Source organism: Hylobates moloch, unplaced genomic scaffold (genome assembly GCF_009828535.3).
Source record: "Hylobates moloch isolate HMO894 unplaced genomic scaffold, HMol_V3 SCAFFOLD_14, whole genome shotgun sequence".
Classification (NCBI taxonomy): domain Eukaryota; kingdom Metazoa; phylum Chordata; class Mammalia; order Primates; family Hylobatidae; genus Hylobates; species Hylobates moloch.
In genome coordinates this window covers 11,655,271-11,671,865 of record NW_026652289.1, presented here as the reverse complement: position 1 = coordinate 11,671,865, position 16,595 = coordinate 11,655,271, and positions in this window count along the sequence as shown.

Sequence of the window (16,595 nt, the reverse complement as noted above, 5' to 3'; positions counted from 1 at the left end):
GGCTGGAGTGCAGTGGCATGATCTCGGCTCACTGCGACCTCCGCCTCCCAAGTTCAAGTGAGTCTCCTGCCTCAGCCTCCCAAGTAGCTGGGACTACAGGCGCGTGCCACCATGCCCGGCTAATTATTTGTATTTTTAGTAGAGACGGGGTTTCACCGTGTTAGCCAGGATGGTCTCAATCTCCTGACCTTGTGATCTGCCCGCCTCAGCCTCCCAAAGTGCTGGGATTACAGGTGTGAGCCACCGCGCCCGCCAGGAGCTTGCAGTTATTGAGCTAATTCAATACCTCATCTTGAAAGCACTTTTAATTTTATATACTCAGGCAAAATAACAGTTTGCTTCAAACTCTAACAGTCTCTTCCTTTGTATTTTCCTTTGCATTTTCTTGCCTCTTTAGTCAGAGCTAAAGACGTTTCATAAAATGGGCATGAAGGATTCCCTCAAATGAAGATGTGGACAAAATGATTGGTCAGGTCTTTTGCTCTACTGTTGAATGGAGGAGGACATTTTTTTTCCCCCCCCACACAGGGGTTTTCTTGGAGCTCAAGTTTGGACAACCCCAGACAGTAAGATAATCTCATCATGGTAAAGTTAATATGAAATATGTGGTCTCCAAACAGCCTCTCCCAGAGGCCAGGATCAGCAGGTTTGGGTGGATAATTGGCTTGTGGTCATTTTCTTGTAGGATTTTTCTTTTAGTAGTGGAAACTGTTTTTCAGATCAAATTTGGATGCCAACTATGTGGAACAGAAGTGTGGCTGCTCTGGTGGAAGTGGCAATGGTAGTCCTAGAGTCTCGCTGTCAGCCACACCCTTTGTCTCCCCCTACCCAAGGGACCCTGTGGCCTGGAACCGCAGTGTGAGATGCTATATAGTGCAATGAAGTCAATTCTAAGACAAGGGTTCTTGCCTTTCTCATCTAATTCTTAGTTATGGATATGAGACGCTTGTTCAGAAGTATGGAAAATATATATAATATGTTATCTTTTAGATGTGTGTGTAAATATGCATATGTATGCAATGTGCTTATATTTTAACGCATAAACAACATGAATAAAGCAAACACTCTAGAATTCTCCAAATGTATCTTGTTTTACAGTTTTCACTTTGGAAAATGTCAACATTTTTACATTAAAAAATATTACTCAGCCATAAAAAAGAATGAAATCACGTCTATTGCAGCAACATGAACAGAATTGGAGGCCATTATTCTAAGTGAAATAATTCAGCAACAGAAAGTCAGATGCCACATGTTCTCACTTTTTTTTTTTTTTTTTTTTGAGATGGAGTCTCGCTCTGTCGCCCAGGCTGGGGTGCAGTGGCGCAATCTTGGCTCACTGCAAGCTCTGCCTCCCAGGTTCACGCCATTCTCCTGCCTCAGCCTCTCCGAGTAGCTGGGACTACAGGCGCCCGCCACCACGCCCGGCTAATTTTTTTGTAGTTTTAGTAGAGGTGGGGTTTCACCGTGGTCTCGATCTCCTGACCTCGTGATCCGCCCGCCTCAGCCTCCCAAAGTGCTGGGATTACAGGTGTGAGCCACCGCACCTGGCATGTTCTCACTTTTAAGTGGGAGCTAAATAATGTGTACACATGGGTACAGAATATAAAATCATGGACTGTGAAAGGGAGGCTGAGGCAGGAGGACCATTTGAGGCCAGGAGTTTGAGACAAGCCTGGCCAACATGGTGAAACCCCTTCTCTACTAAAAACGCAAACAAATTAGCCAGACGTGGTGGCTGACACCTGTAATCTCAGTACTTTGGGAGGCCAAAGTGGGTGGATCACTTGAGGTCAGGAGTTCAAGACCAGCCTGGCCAACATGGTGAAACCCCATATCTACTAAAAATACAAAAAAATTAACTGGGCATAGTGGTGCATGCCTGTAATCCCAGCTATTTGGGAGGCTGAGGCACAAGAATCATGAGCCGAGATTGCACCACTGCACTCCAGCCTGGGCAACAGAGCAAGACTCTGTCAAAAAAAAAAAAAAGTAGGAGGGTAGGAGGAAGGTGAGGGATGAGAAATTATTTAATGAGTACGATGTACACTACTACACTCAAAGCCCAGACATCACCACTAAGCAATCAATCCATTTGACAAAACTGCACACCTGCACTTGTACCCCTTAAATTTATACACAAACAAAAAACAAAGGCAAATCAAAAAGAAAAATAAAACAAAATGATCTCTAACAAACAGTAACTGATGAAACTAGCTGTTTATCATGTCAGTTCCAAAATCACACAGAGATGAATTTCTTTCAAATAACCCTACAACACAATTTTTTGATCATATATTCTCCAGTAGAGTATAAACTAAGGACAAAGAAAAACACATGAAATCTTAAATGGTACTCAGTAGTTTTATTGTTAATAATGATGCTGGTATTATTATTTTGAAACTCATGTCGATTTCTCAGCTGCCATTTGATATTAATTTTTTTTTTTTTTTGAGGTGGAATTTCACTCTGTCACCCAGGCTGGAGTGCAGTGGTGCGTTCTCAGCTTACTGCAACCTCCACCTCCTGGGTTCAAGCGATTCTTCTGCTTCAGCCTCCCAAGTAGCTGGGACTACAGGCGTGTGCCACCACACCTGGCTAATTTTTGTATTTTTAGAAGAGATGGGGTTTCGCCATGTTGGCCAGGCTGGTCTCGAACTCCTGACTTCAGGTGATCTGCCTGCCTCAGCCTTCCAAAGTGCTGGGATTACAGGCGTGAGCTACCGCGCCCGGCCAGTGATTTTTAACCTTTATCAATCTGATAGACAAAAAGATCATTTCATTGTTTTAACTTCTTTAATTATGAGTAAATCTGGCAATGTATTATGAAAACAATGACAAGAAGAACTCGATATAAAATGCACAATTCAGACGTCCTTGAAGATCATTTCAGAGGCAGCATGAAGTGGGGGTGGCGCTAGTGGTGGGGGCTGGGTGTGGAGAAAACCAGCCAAAGGAGGACTCATGGGATCCTGGAGCTTTTGACTGGGGTTCACTTGGAGCCCAGACTCAGGCTGGTTCTGACAGGAGCACCTGCCAGGCCTCAGCTTAGGGGCACAATGTGGGACACATGGACTGGGGGTGTGGTCCCAGAGCCTAAGAGGCACCAACAGAGAGGTCTCTGCAGAGACCCATCTGTGCCCCACACTCACCACCCAGGTCTGGCCAAGAACTGCTTTTGCACAAGGAGCCGGAAGTAGTTTGCCCCGGTAAGTGGGGGCCTGGACTCAGGCAAAGCATTGCACCACGGATGGCCAGAGAAACTCAGAGAACCTTCCTGTGCTTATTAACATACTCTCTCACTTCCTCTGCAGCCTCTGCCAAGCCAAGCAGCCAGCTCCTAGGACTCCCCTCCCTCCACCTGAGGCTCCTTGTCCTCCCTTCCTCGGGAGTCTCCAGCCTCCCGGGGCTTCCTCTCCCCGCTGCCCGCTCCAGCAGAGGCTGCCAACCGCCTGGGAGAGAGAAGTGGGCTTCCTGGGGCCACCTCTCCAACTTTGGAGTGTTCGGAAGGTGATGGAGCGACCACCAGGGGGCAGTGTGGACAGGTCTCCATAAGACTGATCAGGTAGACACCTTTGCAGCGATCCCAGGTGGGGAGCCCTCCAGACACGCCTTTCCCATGGGAGCTTCTCCCTCCACCCTGAGTCACTACTATCTGCTTTCCTAGAAGGCACTTCTTTACTTCTAATTCTTCTCCACTACCTAGGTAACTGATATTCTCAAGTGGGACATTGTAATTTGTTTAATTCATTTAAATTGATTTCATATAATTGGGAGATCAAGATTGTTCAGTTGCAAGACAAAGTCTTAACTTGAACTCTCAGGACAGGGGTGGGTCCCTAAACTCAATGTGTGAGTGTTGCTGCCGGGCTGTTGAGCCATCTTCCACCCGCCATAGATCACATTCTTCATCAAAGAAGAGGGAATATTTAGAAACTGGTAGTACAAAAAAACCAAACAAACAACAACAACAACAACCAAAAACACCAAATCACCAAAAACAAACAAACAAACAAACACCCAAAGCGGTTGCTGCTATAAATAGATATGTGTATACATGTGGCTGGTATGAATCTTATCCACAAATTCAGTTTTGTGGAAAACATCACATTTATTTATTTAAATCAAGTCATACGGGACTTGGGCATGGTTGGAGGTTCTTACCCCACCCCACTTCCCAAGGCCAGTGCACAGGCAGGGCCTTGAGGTCACCCTTAGCTGATGCTTGGGTCTAGGTGCCCAGACCCAAGCCCTTGTGGTCCCATCATGTGGGCACTGGCATCTTTGCTGAGGCTAAGAATTTCAAAGCCAGGACCCAGCCCATTTAGGTAAACCCAAAGTCACTCTCCCAGGTGGCCCAGTCATCTTCTTGAGAACAAGAGCCATGAGCCTCTCAGTTCCCTGCCTCAAGAGCCTCTGTTCAACCCTAGGCTTGTGGACAACTCTACCCCTTCTTCTCTCCCCTCAGTGAAACGGTCCCCTGTCCCATCCCTCTCTGGGACAAGTACTACAACCTCCCCACTATACACAGGGAAAGGGTCAGCCCTCAGGTTTTTGGCCTGCCATCTTGAATCTCCTCCCAGGCAACAAGCCACAGAGGGCCTGGCATTCTCCTGTGAAAAGCAGGGCGGAAAGGAAACACAGAGAACAAACCCACAGAAAACAAACCCACAGACAACAAACCCGCAGACAACAAACACAAACCACAGAGAAAAACCATAGACAAAAACCAGACAAAACCACCAGAGAAAAAAACATAGACAAAACACAGACAAAAACACACAAACCTGCAGACAACAAACCCACAGAGAACAAACCCACAGACAACAACCCAGAGACAACAAACCCACAGAGAGCAAGCCCACAGGGAACCAGCCAAATTATGTCTGCTGTGCATCTCAGCAGATGATGCTGCCACCGTCTGTGTATGAGCATGGGTGTGTCAGACTTTCCCATCGTCTCCAAACTTGTTTTCAGAATAATGCTTCCAGTGAAATGAGTCGGCCACATGAGGTGACAAAGCCCCTACTCTGTTCAGCACCTGGGGTAAGTAATAATATTTTGGAGCACCTAGTGTGGGGAGTAGCCCTGACCCCTTTACATGTCATGTCTTAGTTCATTCTTGTTGCCATCCTTGGAACTGAGGCCAACATCTGCGCATTTGCCAGACAAGCTGCTCAGGAGGAGAGGGCCACAGCCCCTTATCTCCTCGCCAAACAAGAGAAGATCCCCAGTTGCTTTTTTTTCTGTGGAAGAGATTCTTTTAAAAACATTTTTTTCATGGAGAAAAAAATTTGAAAAAAAAGGAATGAAACCGACCCAATAGTCCCATAGACAGTTTTTGTTGTTGTTGTTGTTGTTTTGTTTGTTTGTTTTTGATGAATATAGAAATTGACCCTTCTGGTCCTAAAGCTTGAAAGTTAAATTTCTTTTATCTGAGTTGCTTCCTCAGGAAAGCAGCCCAAGTCCTCTCCAAAAGTATCAGAGAACTGAAACTCACCAGATCACCTTGTCTAGACAGTGAGACGTCAGGCCCCTCCATTCATCATGACTGCTTCCTTACCCCTCCCAAGTTCCTGTTACCTTTCTTCTCTGCTATATAAACCCCTAATTTTAGTGGGTCCAGAAGATGGATTTGAAACTGAGCTCTATCTCCTGAGCAGCAGCACCCAATTAAAGCCTTCTTCCCTGGCAATACTTATTGTCTCAGTGATTGCCTGCCTGCCTGCCTGCCTCCCTCCCCCCCTCCCTTTCTTTCTTTCTTTTTGAGATAGAGTCTCACTCTGTCACCCAAGCTGGAGCACAGTGGCTCTATCTTGGCTCACTGCAACCTCTGCCTCCCAGGTTCAAGCACTTCTCCTGCCTCAGCCTCCTGAGTAGCTGGGATTATAGGCACCCGCCACCACAGCTGGCTAATTTTTGTATTTTTTTTTATAGAGATGGGGTTTCACTGTGTTGGCCAGGCTGGTCTCAACTCCTGACCTCAGGTGATCCACCTGCCTCGGCCTCCCAAAGTGCTGGGATGGGAGGTGTGAGCCATGATGCCCAGCTGAGTATGTGTGTCTGTGTGTATGCTTATGGGGATGTGCAAATGCGTGCGTGAATGTGTGCATGTGTCCGTGTGAATTGTGAATACCTGGGACTTGAGCACACTCAGCTCCTGATGCACTTCCTGTTTCCTCAGCAGCTGAGCTCAGGCCTGGAACTGAGTGACAGCACACCCGGGCACCCCTCTCCCTGGGCACCCCTCCACCTGGACACCCATCCCCCCGGGGAACCCCTCCCACGGCTGCTTCCCATGGCATTCCCAGCTCCCACCACTGGGAAGGAGCTGGAATCATGAGTCAGGATAATCACCGTATTCTCTTCGACCTTCCTCAGCTCCTGGTTTGTTAAGGCAAACCCCCATCTCTGGCTTCTCCTGGGACCTCACCTGGGAAAGAAGGAGGCAGCCCCAGAGCTGGAAGCTGCTTCAGGGCTCACCCGGAACAGCAGACTCAACCTGGGCCCATCCAGGCATCTCCTGGGAGCTTCACACAATTGCTTCTGCCTGGCACCAGCTCAGAGGTTCTGACAGAATTGGCCTGGGGTGAGGCCTGGCATCCATGGGATTTTTACAAGCTTCCAGGTGATTCTACAGGGAAGCCAAGGTGAGCACCCCCGTCCTAGAACCAGGTCTGATCAGGGGCTGGTGGGGAACTGTTGGTGGAGAACATTAGTGCTTCTAGAGCCTCAGGGTTGGTTTTGAAAGGAACGTAACACATTTTTTCTTCTCACATAGACATATGTAGAGAGACTTTTTAAAATAGACATATATATAGAGAGAAGTTTTAATAAAGAGAGGTTTGGGTTTATATAAGTAAATAAGATAGAAAATAGGGAATGAGATTAGGCTTCCACTTGCTCTCAAAAAATGGTTTGAGAGCCTTGAAACTGGTTCCACTCTGTGATAGCCATGAGTACTGTTCGCCCAACTTTTGGCTCTCAGCCTTCCAGGCCCCGGTGAGATAGGACTTCCCTGCCCCTCATGGTTGAAAGGAGCCATGGGCTTATTCTAGCCAATGAGTGGTGGATGGACATGAAACGTGTCTCTTCCAGGCTGGAGCATTTAATTGTCCAGGTGAAATATTCAGGGACTCCTCCCTCCAGAGCTGAGAATGGCCTATTTCCAGAGGGTCTGCAGGAGCAACCTGAGTCTCAGAGCACAGCTGCCAGCAGACCTGCTGCACGCATGTGGCGGGGGAAAGCAAGCAAGCCAGCTGTCTGCAGCCACTGAGAGTTTGGGGTGATTGTTTTTCATGATGAAACCAGCTCACCCTGACTTATACAAAGTCTTTGAGTTATATAGATGGAGAATGAGGCTCTTGGATCCCTCTATTCTCACAAAGCAATAGTCTAGCTAAATCCATCTAACTAGGGAGCAGAAAAGGGGAGGTGCTGGCTTGCACACCTTAGACAGTTGTTCAAGAAGTCAGGACACCAGGCCTGGAGTGATACTTCAGCCACCTTTCTAGGTGAGGGTCTTGAGGCCACACAGACAGAAGTGGCAGAGTTGGGACACACATTGGTCTTCTCACTCACAGTCTGGCACTGAGCTGTGGGCTGCCAGGACACCATGCCCCCACACAAGTAGCCTTCCCACTCCTTACCTTGAAGGAAAAGTGTTTTTTGGACAAATACCTAATGGAAATATTACATGGGCCTTGGAATCTGTTAGATCTAGCTTCCTGAAACTCTTGCTTGCTGTGTGACAATATACAAGTTTCTTAACCTCTCTGAGCCTCAGTGCTCTAATTACACTCCCCTCATAGAGTTTCTAAGAGCATCCTGGGGCTGGCACGTGTCAACGCACCCAGTATTTGATAGAGTTTGTTAAACGTTGGTTATCCTCTCTCCCTATTGCACCTCGAATGGTAAGGGCTGCCTGCCAGCTTCCATATCCCCAGCAGTGCCCTCAGTTGTTCAGATGTTCATCCATCTCCCACAGAACTCAGGTTCTTTTGGAGGAAGCCACGTCAAGTCTTGCTCCAAGCTTAAGCCAGTGGGCACATTCCATGCTCTGCCCCATTGCCAGGGTTCAGGAGTGTGCTTGTGATCTAAGCATCCCCACTCCCAGATACATCTCAAGATTCTTGCTTGGACTTCCGGGCACTCAGGCTCCTCTGAGAGGGAATCAAACTTACTTCTCTCCATGTCCTTTCTTCTAGGAGATGCGTCCTTCATAAAACTCTCATCAACACTGTTCAGACGTGTCCCACCCCAGCAGGGGACAGCCTAGGCTCAAGCTGGGATCCCTACTTTATTTATTTTCTGCTAATTAAACTTCCTAATATACTCCACACTAAGTGTGTTTGCAAGGCAGGGGGTGTGGGATAAGCGGCCCTGCCTGACTGGGAGAGGGGCAGCTCCCTGCTGTACTATATATTAATAAAGAGACACATGCATGGCAGGGCTTGTTTGGGCCTTGGTGACAGCTTAGGACAGAAGGCACGTGACAATCAGGGGTTCAAACAACCCAGGGAGAACACTGCTTCAGGGAAGACAGCTCAGCATCTCCCTGGCAAAGAATAATGACATTGATAATACTCTCCAAAGAATTTCAGGATTTTGAGCAAACAGAAAAGCAACACAGAAATTCATATCATCAAAACGATGTGGCTTTATTGGACACTTAAGACATTTACTGGAGGCTCAACAACATAATCCTGCTGGTTGGCTTTACTTCATTGATTTTCCATTGTGTCTAATTACATTGCTAATGCTGATGGTGGATGAGCTACGGCTCTTTTCCTGCCTGTCCTGAGGTTTATCCACTAATGTTTCAGTTCTGTTGTAAGATATTGTCCTAAGCCCCCAACATCTCATGCATGCTGGTTTTTTTTTTTTTTTTTTTTTTTTTTTTAAAAAAAAAGAGTTCATAGCCCATGGAAGACTCTCCTCCATCACACACTGAGGTTCCCTCCACACCAGGCCTGAAAGGAGTCTAGCTTGTGGGGACTGTACACATGCTGTGGACCATGCAGAACCTGGAGAGGCCATGACCCCTTCTAGAAGTGATCTGCCCTGAATCCTTCCCTCTGTAGGAGGCATTTATTAAATGCCAGGTTCCTGAAAGGCTCTGAGATGGGCATTCCCTCACCTGAGCCCTCCCTTCCATTACTGCTTTCCTATTTCTGGCCAGGGTTCCCTGGCCCCTCCTCCCTGCTCCCATGGGACTCCAGTTCACCTCCATCTCTGCTCAATTGCCCTGCACTGTAGTAGTCCATTGGCACTCCGTCTTCTCCAGGAGAAATAGTTGGAGGAGAAGTTTTTAGGGTTTCTTGGGCCAGGGCTGGTCTATGGTCACTGGGCAGCAGGAAATGACCCTTAAGGGCCTAGGAGGGCCAAGGCTGGTGGGCAGGTACAGGGGGAGCCAGCACTGCTGTCCACCACTGTGCAGCCTGGAGGCTGTTTCCCATGACCCTGCTGATGGGATCCAAGGCACCCCAGGCTGCCCACTGCCCTGCCCCCAGCAGGCTCTCAGCGCCCCGGCTTCCCTGCATGCCTGCCTGACCTGGACAGTGCACCTTCAGGCCACACTTGCCCTGCCAGCAAGCCTCCAGTAAACTGGGAACTCCACAGAGCATAGAGGACTCGCCCCAACATTGTGCTGAGAGGCTTCACCAAACTGTAGCCTGGCTTCCACCTGCGCTAAGCTGCATCCCCAAAGGCGACCCCAGCCCTGGCTGAGTCTTGGCTCAAGACTTTGCAATGCAGCCAAACCACAAAATGCACCTCTTCCAGCCCACCCCGCTAAACCATTTTCAGTAGTTATCCCCTCACCCTTCTGGAACTTTCCATTTCCACGTGGCCCCCACATTCCGTTTTCATTTCTCCTTCGGTCCCTTTTTGTTCCCTTTCTGTTCTCTCTTTGAAGACCTTGGTCACCGTTTTCTCAGTTGGGGTTGAGCTTCGTCGGTACTGGAATCTCTCCCCCCTGCTGCAGGAGTCTGAAGGAATCAGTCTTGCCGCCTGTAACACGTGTCCAGCGCTGCTTTTCCTCTGATGAGTGTCTTAGTCAGTTTGGGCTGTTAAAACAAATGGCTTAGGCAACACACGTTTCTGTCTCACAGTTCTGGAAGCTGGAAGTCTGAGATCAAGGTGTTAGCAGATTTGGTACCCGGTGAGGACCTGCTTCCTGGTTCATGGGAAGAATACTTTTTGCTGTGTCCTCACATGGTGCAGAGAGAGAGGGGGGTCTGGTATCTCTTCCTGTAAGGGCGCTGATCCCATGATGGGGACCCTACAATCGCGACCTCATCTAAACCTCCCGAAACCTCATCTAAATCTCATCTCCATACTATCACATTGGGGATTAAGGCTTTAACACGTGTATTTCAGGGGACAAAGGACAAAAGCATTCAGTCCATGGCACATGCTCAGTGCCTTGACTCCTGCAAGTGCCACACCACAGCCTCGCCGGGGCTGTGTCCTGGAGGTATGTGCCATGGGCCCTGTGTGCCATGGGCAAGGCACACAGCAACCTCCCAGCCACCCTACCAGCGAGTGAGCTCCTGGCACCTTGGCTCTCCCTGGTCACCCATCTACCAGTCTTTGTGCTCCTGTGCACTAAAGGACCAGCTGCCCGGGGACTGTGGGCCAACTGTGGCCCCAGCTACCCGTGAACTTCGCCTCCGGCCAGTGGCTGCAATCACATCTTCTCTAAAGACGTCTGAAGCCCAGCCTTGGGGAGCCGAGTTGGTCCTTCCCTGGGTACTGAGCCCTAGGGAACCCTTGAGAGTTCTCTTTGTATCTTTATAGTTTCTTCCTCCCCACTTAATCATTTCCTTACGGAAACTTCCTCTGTTCAAGTGACTGTATGGTTTCTGCCTCCAGCTTCATTTGTGGATGCCATAAGGGAGGCAAGCATGGAGCACTAGGCGCAGGGGATGGGCAACTGGCAAGCAGGGAGATGCATGCAGCACACTTAGTGCCTGGTACATACGAAGTCCTTTTAGTCTGGATTTCATTATTTTTAAATGGGTATTGCTATTTTTAAAGGAACAGTTACAAATATTTATTTGTGTGTTTTGAAATAAGTGGGTCAAGATCAATAAGATATTTGTGATCAATTGATCAATAAGATATCTTTTATTCTTAAAAATCATATTCTTCTGGTTCAGTGGGGAAGAGACTGCCGACCTGTATTTACAGCATTATGTGATAAGCGTTCTCCTTTTCAGGTGTGTATTAGTCTGTTCTCATGCTGTCAGTAAAGACATACCTGAGACTGGGTAATTCATAAAGGAAAGATGCTTAATTGACTCCCAGTTCCTCATGGCTGAGGAGGCCTCAGGAAACTTACAATCATGGCAGAAAAGGAAGCAAACATATCCTTCCTCCGCGTGATGGCAGGAAGGAGAAGTGCAGAGCAAAGTGGGGAAAGCCCCTTATAAAACCATCAGATCTTGTGAGAACTCAATTACTATCACGAGAACAGCATGGAGGTAATTACCTCCCACCTGCTCCCTCCCACGACACGTGGGGATTATGGGAACTATAGTTCAAGATGAGATTTGAGTGGGGACACAGGCAAACCATATCAAGGTGCCTCCTGCAAGCACCTACCTCCACCCCTCCTTCATCCTTGCCCTCATTCTATAATGATTTGGTGAAATCTGGTCCCTGCCTCAGTTTTACAGCCTCCCCATGACTCTGGTTACTTCCTGATTAGTTTAAACAAAACATAACTAGGTTACCCTAGGAAAGCATTTCTGTTCCTGACACCCCCCATCTGCCTGCTGCTTCCACTCCACCTGTATGTGTCTGGGCACATCCCTGCGTCCCTTTGCTGGCTTCTAGCCCACTCACTTCAAGTGTTTAAACCATGAGTTTCATAAAATTGTAGAAGATCAGGGCTTGAGGCAGTGGTGGGGAAATGATAGGAAAGACATTTCTGGATGCATTCTGCCATCCTGCAGATCCCTAAACCACCTCTGCCTCTCCATTCCCTCCCTCCAGAGAACAGCTTCTCCTTGTCTCCTGTGGAATAGTTCCGCCCACATTCATGGGCCCTTCCTGTACCAAAACTGTACAGGTCTCATTTCCTTACCAAACACTTGGCAAACAAATGTACCATCCTTGCAAAAATTCTGTTGAATAAAATTTTCTCTCTTTGATCCATCCAAATGTTTTACAAAGTGCTACAGAAGCCATGGAGAAACAAGCAGTTCTGCCTTAGGGATCAAGAAGGTTTCACAGAGGGGGTGATATCTGAGCAACAGTGCTTTTTTGTTTGTTTGTTTGGTTTTGAGATGGAGTCTCAATCTGCTGCCCAGGCTGGAGTGAGGTGGCACAATCTCGGCTCACTGCAACCCCCGCCTCCCAGGTTCAAGTGATTCTCCTGCCACAGCCTCCTGAGTAGTTGGGATTACAGGCGCCCGCCACCATACCCCGCTAATTTTTGTGTTTTTTAGTAGAGACGGGGTTTCACCATGTTGGCCAGGCTGGTCTCGAACTCCTGACCTCAAGTGATCTGCCCACCTCGGCCTCCCAAAGTGCTAGGATTACAGGCATGAGCCACAGTGCCCAGCCAACAGTGCTTTTAATTGGCATTTTCTTCAAAGACTTTGATGTCCTATAGGAAGGGGCCCATGACTCAGCCTCAGCCAGTCAGAGCACTCCATTCACTGGGTCACCTACACACCTGCTCTTCCCTGATCCACTGCAATGCCCTCACCCTGAGATCTGAAACTTGAGCAGAGGTACCAGGCGGCAGACATGGGAGCTGAGCTGTCTTTTGGGAGAATCCTAGCGAGAAGGTTCTCCAACTGGGGCCGCCAAGTAAGGGCCTCATGGCAGACTAACCCCTCTCCTTCCTGAGGCTGGGAGGAGCTGCTGTCCTTTTGATTCTGTGAGCTACCTCAGTTGCCTTCCCCAAAATCACACACACACACACACACATACACACACACACACACACACACACACACTTGCATGCGCTAGGTAGAGCTGTTTTCTATAATTGCCAACAGAAGACTAACTGTATTTGAAGAATGAGCTGGCATTCTTCTGCTCTGGTAGAAGTCAAGGCAATCAGTTATGAGAATCAGAGCCCACCTGTGACTCCAGAAAGAGGTGCATAAATACCAGGAATTTAGTCTCTAAAGTCTTTCTTTAAGTCCCTTTTTAAAAAATGTGATGAGTACATCACCCAGGAAAATCTAATTGTAATGCAACAGAGTCGATGCAAGTTTTATTTAGGAGATGGGTTACAATCACCTGGGGAAGCTCTAGTTACCTTGATTTGGTTTGGTACAAACCCTGGTACCATCAGCAACAGATCCCCAGAGGAAGTCATTCCTGGATGACTTCCTCATCGATTTTAAATAATTTCCATTTCAGAGGAAGGCCTTTATCTGACCTGATCCCCTAAATATTGGGAGAAACTTACATAGGGACAAAGACAGTAGGTGTCTGGAATGTTGAGAATCAGTGTGTTCTGTCACTGTCTCTATGAGGGCTGGTGGCATATGCAAATCTCTTTCCCACTCTCCAGTTGAACACTAACACCATGGTGCCCACACCTTCCTTATTAGTCCATGTACATGGGGTTTGTCAAGACAGTGGTTCATGGCTCTGACCCTGAGCATGTCAGATTTCAGGGGCTTTATGCAAAATATCGATACCACTTGGGGTCATTTCCCATCAGTATTGCTCACAATGGAGCCTACAAACCCCTAGTTCCCATCCAACACATCTCCACGGCAAACTCTCAGACCAGCTCCCAGAAAGGAGGTGAGTTTAGATCAGGCAGCAGAGAGGTGGCCTAGGAAGGCGTCCTTGGAGCTCATGCACCTGTGTCTGGGCACCAACAAGAAGATGGTGGCTTTTGCTCTTTGGGAGATACCTTTGGAGCCAGTCTCTGACCTCATGTCTAACAGGACAGGCATCCTTGGGGTTTCCCTGGCAGTCTACTGACAGTCAGGAGTGAGGATTAAATGGTACAGAGTCTCACTGAGTGCTCTTTGAGAGGACAAGCAATGAGAAGTCCTACAAATGATCATTGAGCTGAAGTAAGAAGTGTACCGAATCTGTTTTTTCCCCTATAAATATAAAAGCCTATACATATAAAAATCTTGGTGAAAAAAAATGATCCCAGCCTCCCACACAGCACATCACACATCTTCTCTTTTCAAATTTGACTCCAAGGCCCACTTCCTTTGGGAAATCATTTATCCAATGGTATCATTTAGGATATTTTTGGTTGTGAAGAACAAAAGCCTAGCTCCAACAGACTTAATAAAAGGAACTCATTGCTTCACAAACTGAAAAACTCCAGCGGTAAATGAAGGCTCTGTACAGTTGGTACAGGCTCTGGTCTCTGTAATTTCCTGTTCTGCTCCCCTCTAGATGCTGGTTTTTTTTGCCTTCAAGTTGGCTTTCTTCCTGGTGGCAAAATGGATCCAGCAATTCTGTCAGAGGTTTTCGAACCAGAGCGACTCCATCTTGATTAAAGGCTTGTAAAATGAGGATGAGACTTGCTGGACTGCATTCCAGGAGGGTAGGCATTCTTAGTCACAGGGTGAGACAGGAGGCCAGCAGGACTGATATCACAAGATACAGATCACGAAGACCCTGCTGATAAAACAGGATGCAATAAAGAAGCCAGCCAAAACCCACCAGAACCAAGATGGTGATTAATGTGACCCCTGGTCATCCTCACTGCTCATTATATGCTAATTGTAATGCATTATTGTGGTAAAAGACACTTCCGCTAACGCCATGACAGCTTACAAATGCCATGGCAATGTCCAGAAGTTACCCTACATGGTCTAAAAGGAGACCCTATATAGTCTAAAAGAACTGAGGGTTCTGAGAAATCCCTGACCCTTTCCTGGAAAATTTATGAATAATCCACCCCTTGTTTAGCATACAATTAAGAAATAACCATAGTGTACTCAGTCAAGCAGCCCCTGCTGCTGCTCTGCCTATGGAGTAGCCATTCTTTTGTTCTTTACTTTGTTAATAAACTTGCTTTCACTTTGCTTTATGGACTTGCCCTGAATTCTTTCTTGTGCAAGATTCAAGAACCCTTCCTTGGGGTCTGGATCAGGATCCCATTCCCGTAACAATTCCAGGCTCAGATCTGCTTTTAACACCATCCAGAGCAAGAGAAAGCTTTTTTGTTCCAGAATTCCCCATTAAAGTTCTCCGGTCACTCTTATTGGGTTGTTTCGCTTAGGGTCAGGTGTCCATCCTGGTCCCAAGCAATGAGGCCAGGAGATGGGATGCAACAACTGGATCAATCTAGGCCTCTTATTCCCACTTCTTAAAACAATTATTATTATTATTTTTAAAAAATTATTTTTCAGTCAGCTTTCTCATTTGAAACTTATTCCAATTCTTGAACTGGGGGTAGTTTCAGCTTCCCTAGAGCTGTATGGGTCCTCAAATGAAAATTCGGGGCAGCTGGATTAGAGAAGGGGGAAATGCACGCTGCGGGGGCAACCAACAAGGGGAGATCGTGCCAGTTCACTCTTCCTATCCTCAGATTCACCTAAGTTCTGACGATTCAGCCCCATTTGGATGCATTCTGTACTCCTATGACTGTGGATTACATTGTTGTCTACCTTTGTGTCTTCTGTCTTGTCCTGCCCTGTAAGCATCTCAAACATATGCATAAAGCCTATATAAACTATATAAATAAACTAACACTTCTGTTTTCAACCTGTAGGATGATGACAATGATGATGACAACAGTGATGATGGTAATGATGTGGAAAATGTGAAAAGAGAAACAAATACTTGGAAATATATCTCACCCTCCATAAACAAAGCTCAGGGTTTAATTCTGACCTTTATGAGTTCATGGGGTGAACTGCAGACCACTGTCTGTAGACAGGAAAAAGATATTTCATCTCTAGCCCCAGGGACATCTCCAAAAGCTGAACTAGATGAACTTTATATAAATTGGTACAAAATATAATTTTCTCTTTGCCTGCTGAAAGCCACTTGTAGAAATTCTGTTAATCAGAATCTCCCTAAGTTAATCAGTCATCTAGACAAGATCTTAACACTTTTTTAGACAAAGAAAAGTATATAAGTAACAGGTATTTGTAAACCACTTGAGTGAAGCATATGATATCTAATGTAAGGAAATCTAAAAGTGTCCACAGGGAAAATCTCATGGATTCAATTGATAGCACAGGTCATCAACTGACATGCAGACGGAATTCTCTTGTGGAACAAGACAATACAGCCATTGCTTAGAGACTAATTGTCAATGAATTAGTCATTTCCTGTTTCAGAATAGTATCATCACCACCACCATTAATGCCAACATCAACCACCACCACCTACACCACCACCATTAACATCATAACCACCACCAATAACATCACCAACACCAACGCCACCATCAACATAAACCATCACCACCACCAAAACCATCAGCATCACCTAGAACCACCATCACCACTTACCACAACAAGGCTTATATTTACATACTTATTTTACTTTTCAAAATACATTCACATGCATGGTTTCATTAGATCTCATCTACTTGGTAAGGTTGGCAGATCTGACATCATTAGCCTCATTTTATCTGTATGGAGACT